Source organism: Pteropus vampyrus, unplaced genomic scaffold, assembly GCF_000151845.1.
Source record: "Pteropus vampyrus isolate Shadow unplaced genomic scaffold, Pvam_2.0 Scaffold59, whole genome shotgun sequence".
NCBI lineage: Eukaryota > Metazoa > Chordata > Mammalia > Chiroptera > Pteropodidae > Pteropus > Pteropus vampyrus.
Window position 1 is genome coordinate 1,117,683 of NW_011888840.1, and position 8,105 is coordinate 1,125,787.

Sequence of the window (8,105 nt, forward strand, 5' to 3'; positions counted from 1 at the left end):
AAGTGGCCAGGAAGAAATATTAAGAAGTGTTCTTAAATGAGGCCATAATTGTCTAACTTGTATATAGTCACACTACTTTTCTGTGTACTGAATAAGACATCTTACAAGATAAATTAGCTACAATATTTGGATAATAGAAGAAAAGGGCCATTATAATATTACATAAAATGAGAAAAGAACTGCAGTTTCTAATTAAGTGCCCGTCTGTTGTACAATGAACTATTTGTTGAACTTTTAAAATATAATTTGGAATCTTTGAATAAATGACTTACAGCCACGCAGTAAAAACAGAGACATTTATGCTGGGACACATGGATTGCATTATCTTTTCCGAGGCTTGTTTGCTCTTCTACAGACTGGGCCTAACTACCTGGGATAGCCAGGAAGCGAGGAGCCAGGTGGCTTGGCAGGAAGAACCCCACTCTACCTTAGCTGGCAGGAAGCCAAAGGTCATTCTGAAAGAAGTCCTTAACTCAGAGTAGTTGTTGTGTGGGAAGTGGTGCCTTCTGATTTTGAAATGGTAGTGACATCAAGGACAAAGAAATCCCAGTAGGACCCAAAGCACTATGTAATATTTTAAGAAGGGTTCCTTGGGTCATGTTGTGCAACTATCCACTTCCTGAAATTTACCTTCGGGGAGAAATCGAAAACCTTCCCGGTGCATAGATGTATAACTTGAGGACAGAGAGCACATGCCAGTATGTTAATGCATATATTTTGATCCCTTTAACAGTCTTAAGTCATTTGAAATTCCCGTTTGCTTGGATTTGGCCAGAAACAGTCTCTCAGTGCTCAGGAAAAAAATGTCTTAAAGATCCACAGAGGAGGCTCATGAGGCTTCTTGGACACCAACCTCTCTTACAAAACATTTTCGATGAGTCAAATGTAAACAAATTGAATTCATAGAGGCCAAATTTTTCTTGACAAATATGAGCTTAATAACAAGGGTTGGGAGGGAGAGAGAAGAGGTGGGGAGGCCTTGGGAGAGAGAACATGTGCTGAGTTTTGCTGATCACAAAGTATCATACAAAGATGTCTTGATACATGCACACAACCAGAGCTGAATTCACTCAGCGCTGCCGTTGTTCCAGCAAGAAATCTGGCAATAATATTTGGTTTACTTGCTATTTGGTCTTTGCCCAAAGCAACTCTGATATACAAATCCCCATGTCACCATTCTGCATAGTAATTGATACTCCCGGTATTCTTGAATGCCTTTTTTCTTTTCAGAATCAGGATACTTTCTCAATCAGAAAATGCGAATGTAATCATGTCTAGAATTCAGGAAGTACAAGTAAGGATATCAGAAAAGCCTTCCTGTATGAAGGATGTTTGAAATGAATTTTAAAAAATGTAAAAAGTTCAGCCATTCATAAAAATATGGCCAGATTTATAGGGGGAAAAAAAAAGTGCATCAAAGTACAATAAAACTGAATGGTATACTCAGAGAACTACAAATAGTCTGGATTCCTAGAGTGTCAAATTTGGGAGGGAGTAGAAGGGGATGAGATTGAAAAGGAAAGCAGGGCTCGGATCATGGCAATATTTTGAGGGGAATATTTAACCTTAATAAGACTGTAGTGAGGAAGAGGAGTGATTGTATTAGATGGAGCTAAGTCTTTAAGCAGGGTAAAAGATTTGAATGGTATTCCAGGAAAAGTCTGAGATGTCATGGCAAGATGGGAGATTAAATAACAGAATCCATTTCTCCAGTTATAATTCTATGAGCTAGCAAACATGGAGAACTGACATAGAGCCTTCCCATAAGCACAGACTCTGGAACACAGATTTGGGGTCCACGGGTCTGGGTTCAAATTTTACCTTCATCACTTACTAGCTGTGCGTCGTTAGATAATTCAGTCTCTGAACCATAGTCTTCACATCTGTCAAATATGAATAAAATAATATTTAATTCATAGGGTTGTTATATGAGGTTATTAATTGACAATATAAAAAGCATTTTAAAAGTATTCGAAGAATAAATATATTATTAGTGCCACACACAGGTATCACGCCAAGCTCTTGATAGATATTTTCTTACTTAATATTCAGAATAACCTCATGAGAACAGCACTGTCATTTTTATTTTTCAGATGAGGATAGTGCAGCTTGGAGAGCCCAAATAACTTCCCCACAGTCACCGAACTGGTAAGTGTTAAAGATGCAATCTAAATCCACAGCCCCGTGCTCTTAACATTTTGCTGTGACATCTGTGGAAGTTCTAACTTCCTTGTCTCTGAATAGAGAAACTCAGGAATAGTGCAAGGTATAAGATACATTTTTTTCTTATTTGTGTCTGGGAGAGAATGCATATATACATAGCACTACTCTTAATGGGAAATGGACTGGAATAGCACACAGTAGAGAAGCTAGAATTTAGGACACTTGGTTTAAATATCCACTCCCCGATTTATGATTATTACTTTGAGAAATGCCTTCGTCTGGATGTGGTTGAAAATGGAAGACAATCAAGTGGGAGAAAGCCCTTTGTAAATGATAACATGCTAGATAAGAGTCGTCATTGATTGTCCCCTTAAAATCAGTGAAATAATAGTCCTTCATAATCATGACTTTTTTCTCAACCACCAAACTGAGCCATAAATGAAAACCATCCCTCTCAAACATTGTTAATTCTACATGTCCAGAAAGAATATCTTTGTTACTTTACATTGTACAAAACTTTGGAAAGGTAATTCAGGTGTTGCTCCTTACCTCCTTCCAGCCAACTCTACTTTAGTGTGACCCAAATATTATTCTAAAATCATTTATGACATAAACTGGAGCTTCTTCAAGACAGGAGGAGGCAGCAATTAGACCAACAGTAAACAGCTCAGAATTTCCTAAACTAAGGTTTTTGGTGCTCTGGGGATCCTTGAACACATTCCCAAGAGTCCATGAGAATTTTTAATTTGGAAATTTCATATCAATGGCAATCTAAAAATATGTAAACAAGCATATTTTGGACCATCTGATGGCAACCTCACAACCAATAATTATCCCATATCCAAAGATCTTAATAGTGTTCTATCTAGTTTTATTTTTCAATTGCAGTTGACATTCAATACTATATTAGTTTCAGGTGTATCGCATAGTGGTTGGACATTATATAACTTATGAAATGATCCCCCTGATAAGTGTAGTACCCCTTGACTCCATACATAGTTATTACAATATTATTGACTGTATTCCTTATACTGTATTTTACATCCCTGAGACTATTTTGTGACTGCTAATTTGTACTTCTTAATCCCTTCCCCTATTTCACCCAACTTCCCCAAGCCCCCTCCCATCTGGTAACCATCAGTTTTTTCTCTGTATCTATGAGTTTTTTGTTTGTTTATTCATTTATTTTGTTTTTGTTTTTTTAGATTCCACACATACGTAAAATCATATGATATTTGTTTTTCTCTATCTGACTTATTTCACTTAGCAAAATACTCTCTAGTTTCATCCATGTTGTTGCAAAAGGTAAGATTTTATTCTTTTTTATGACCAAGTAATGTTCCATGAATGTACCACTTCTTCTTTATCCATTCATATGTAGATGGATGCATAGGTTGCTTCCATTTCTTGTCTATTGTAAGTAATGCTGCAGTGAACATAGGGATGCTTATATCTTTTTGAATCAATGTTTTAGGCTTCTTAGGATAAACACCCAGAAGTGGAATTCCTAGGTAATATGGCAGTTCTATTTTTAATCTTTTAAGGAACCAACGTACTGTTTTCCATAGTGGCTGCACCAATTTGCAATCCCACCGAGGGTGCCCGAGGGTTCCCTTTTCTCCACATCCTTGCCAACACCTGTTTGTTGATTTTTTGATAGTGATTCCGACACGTGTGAAGTAATACCTCATTGTGGTTTTAATTTCTTTAATGATTAGTAATGTCGAGCATTTTTTCATACATTTATTGGCTTTCTGTATGCCTTCTTTCGAGAAATGTCTGTTCAGGTCTTCTACTCATATTTTAATCAGATTGTTTGGGGTTTGGGGTTTTTTGGGTTTTTTTTTTTGCTGTTAAGTTGTATGAGTTCTTTATGTATTTTGGATGTTAACCCCTTATCAGATGTAACATTGGCGAATATCTTCTTCCATTCAGTAGGTTGTCTTTTTGTTTTGTTGATGGTTTCTTTTGCTGTGCAAAGACTTTTTAATTTGAGTAATTTTTGTTGTGAGTTCATCGTACCCAAGTAGTTCTACTTTATCCTGGGCTGATGTGAAAAAAAAAAAAAAATGGAGGCAAAATTACTATGTAAATGATGAATTTCTGCCAAGTGAGGGCCAAATGACATCATGTTATAGTTTTGCAGTAGTTGGAACAGAGAAGAACGGTGGAAAAAATGACTGATCTCACAGCATGCAGATGTATGGGCATAATGATTGCGAAAGAACTTGATCCTCAATAGTGAATGCCATGTTCCTTTCTGAGTGGTTTTTAGTTTCAAGTAAACGACAACATCCATCACATTAAATAAATGTTACTAAATTAAATTTTACCAAGTTGCATCTTTTGTCTGCATTTAATTGTAAATGCAGTTGAATTTTACAGCTTAAAATTGTATAGGCATAGGGAGTTACATCTATAGATTTGTGCATATTTTAGCACCATCATAATAAAAGTCATTTAAATCAACATCAATATTAAACAGATTTGTTTCTTTTAAAAGAAGTCTGTTTATTTCTAAGGTTTGGGAAACACTAAAATATTGGGGGAGAGTACAGCCTTTGGAATCAGATAGAATTAGGTTCAAGAGCCAATTCCTCTATTCTGTGGCTGTGTTATTTTAGGTAAGTTGCTTGTCTTTTCTAAGCTTCCTATTTTCTAAAAGGCGTTCATTATAATAATATGCAGACGATACCTAATTTGCATACATAGAGTACTCAACTCAACACAAACAGAATACTGTTGTTTTTCTAGCTCCCATGGAACTCTCAAGATAGAAATATCTTGGACCGTAAAACCAATCTGAACAAATTTTAAATAATTTAACCATTCACACCATATTCTCTGACCATAATGGTACAACTAGGAATCAATAACAGAAAGACCACAGGAAAATCTATACGTACTTGTCAATTGAACAGCACACTGCTAAATAACTCGTAAATCAAAAAGGAAGTCTCAACAGACGTAATTCATACATAGAACTGAACGAAAGTAAAAGTAGAACATATCAAAATATGTGGGATGCAGTGCCGACAAGGATATTGATAGCACTACAACCTTACATTACAAAAGAGATGGTATCTCGCATGAGTGATATCCATTCATACCTCAAGAATCTAGAAAACAATAGTACAATAAACCCAAAGGAAACAGAAGAAAGCAAAAATGACATTAAAACAGGAACGCAATAGAAAAAGTCAATGAAACAAAAATCTGATTCCTAAAAAAAATGACAGCATTAATAAACCTCTAGCAAGACTGACAAAAAAGAAAGGGAGAGAGAAAAAGCATAACCACAATAGAGGAGACACTTCCTATCTCATTTAATAAGACCAGTATTAATACCCTGATACCAAAAGCAGATAAAGGCGGTAAAACAGACCAGTATCTCATGAACTTAGATACAAAATACCTCAAAAATAATAACAAACTAGATAGAGCAATGTATGAAAAAATTTACAATACCATGACCAAGTGGGATTTATTCTGGGTGTGAAGGCTGATTCAACATTTACAAATATATTAGTGTATAATAACATATCAACAGGCTAAAAAGAAAAATCATATCATCATAGTAATTAATTCAGAGAACGAATTTGACAAAATCCAACAACACCTTATGATAAAAACTCTCGGAAAACTAAGAATTGAAGGAAACTTCCCCAGCTTTATAAAGAGAACCTACAAAAATCCTTCTGCTAACATTATCCTTAATGTGAGAATAGAAAGCTATTCTTTCCCTCCGTGATTGGGCACAGGGCACTGATACCTGCTGTCTTCTCTCTTATTCAGCAAAGTCCTGGATATTCTAGCTACTGCAATAGGGAAGACAAAGAAATAAAAGGTGTACAGGTTGGAAAAAGAAAATAGTGACCACTTGTGAGTGCCATGATTGTCTACATAGAAAATTTCAAGGAATCCACCACACTCAACTCACCCCTCCCTGCAAAAAAAAAAAAAAAAATCTTGCTAGAACTAATTGAATTCAGTGAGGTCATAAGTTATAAGACCAATACATAAAAGTCAATCATTTTTATATAATAAAAAACCATGTGAAGCTGAAATTAAAAACAAAATATTATTTACCATTGCTTTAAATAAAATAAAATACTTAGGTATAAATCTAACAGAACAGGTACCTATATCCTGAAAATAGCAGGAATTATTTTTTATCAAACAAAGCAATCAACAAGTACTGATGAACTGATCACCTTCACTAAATTAGACAATGCGGGGGATACGAAGAAAGTCGAGACTCAGCCTGCTTTCTGAGAGCTGAAAATGTAAGTGAGGAAATGAAAGATGCACGAATAAGAGAGATTCTACAATAGGATGCAGGTTGCATGGGAGAGTAGAAAGAGTTTGAGTTTACAAAGCTGGCAAATATGTGTTTCAGCTCCAGAACTTCCATTGACTATCTGTGTAGATTTGGTACATATTTTAAATCTGTGAGCCTCATGTCTCTCATCCATTGAATGGAGCTAATAATAGCTACTCACAATGCCGTAAAGATTACATGAAATAACCTATGTGACTGACACTTGAGCACTCCCTCTGGTTCAGTCACCCTCCATGTGGTGTTTGCATCGTCCCTAAGAATTAGGTATGATCATCATTCTCATACTACAGATGATGAAATAAGCCTCAGGAAATAAACTGTCTCCCCCATGGTGTCACAGCTCTTAAATAGCAAAACTGGGTTCCGACTCGTATCTCTGAATCCAGATTCTAAATTCTTAACAGCTACACAGTATTATCTCTCAATCCTTTTTTTCCCGTAATTCTACGATTTTTTTTTTTTTTCCAAAAACCACCAGGCTAGCGGCTGAAATGAATTGATGGGCACATAAAGCAAATTATTAGTCTGAGCGTCCCTCCTAAATCAAGTTCATTTTCTACAAAAGACACATTAAGTGGTATATCCCATTCCTTGCTTCTGTTTATCCCTTACCCTACATTAGATTTTAATTCCAAAGTCACTCTCCTATATAATTTGTTTAATCCCTTTATTCTTTAATGCCCCATATTTGAGGTGACACTTTCATTTTATTGGTTGGCAGGATAAACCAGACTTTTCTCTGCTACCTTCATCTTTCATTCCCACTGTACCAAATATGCTTCTGGAGAAACTGAAACAAAAGTTTACACATACTTCTTCAATTTTCACTTCCTCAGACTAGAGACCTATCCAGTGGGGACATAACCAAAGAGACCCGCCTTGTGGAATACAGCTTCTGAGAGACGCCAACAGAGAGAACTAAAGCTCACAGCAGCTAATTAATGCTTTATCTCTGGATTTCAAGACTTCACCTATAAAAATGTAGCTTGAGCTTGGCTTCCATTTATAAACTATCGAACCTATATATTTTAAACATTTACAAACGACTAAATGTTTCAATAAGTAAGGATCATAGGATATATTCTGGGGATAATTTTTACATTATATTATGGGTAATAGTTGTTCATCAGAGAGACCAATAAATTTTGTAATCTTGAGGACAGAATGACATTTATTTATCTTTGAGTATTCAGCTTGTTATAATGCCTAACACACAAAAGAAAGTTTTGTTGATTCACTAGCTGAATGAATACATGAATGAATGTGATCAGTGTGTATAACTCAGCTATCTAAAAGATTGCTATGATGGTTGATTTCATGTGCCAACTCAACTGGGTCACGGAGTCCTCAGATACTCAGTTAATCGTTATTTCTGGGCGTGTCTGTGAGAGAGTTTCTGGATGAGATCAAAATTTGAATCAGACTGAGTAAAACAGAGGGCCCTCCCCAATGTGGGTGGGCCTCATCCAATCCACTGAAAGCCTGAATAGAAAAAAAAAGAAAGGCTGAGTAAGAAAGAATTCTCTCTCTCTGACCATCTTCAAGCTAGGGACGTAGCTCTTGTCCTGCCTTTAGACTCAGACTGAAGTTTATACCATTG

The 8,105-nt window shown here is 35.9% G+C and overlaps 1 long non-coding RNA gene across 1 annotated transcript in view; it reads left to right on the top strand.

The window, feature by feature from the left end:
• LOC111740181 overlaps nucleotides 1–7,558 on the top strand; it is a 380,482-nt gene extending 372,924 nt beyond the window's left edge. The window contains exons 4-5 of the long non-coding RNA XR_002780475.1: nucleotides 2,094–2,148; nucleotides 7,342–7,558. This is a non-coding gene — a long non-coding RNA (uncharacterized LOC111740181). The remainder of the gene's footprint in view (nucleotides 1–2,093; nucleotides 2,149–7,341) is intronic.
• Nucleotides 7,559–8,105: the final 547 nt, after the last annotated feature.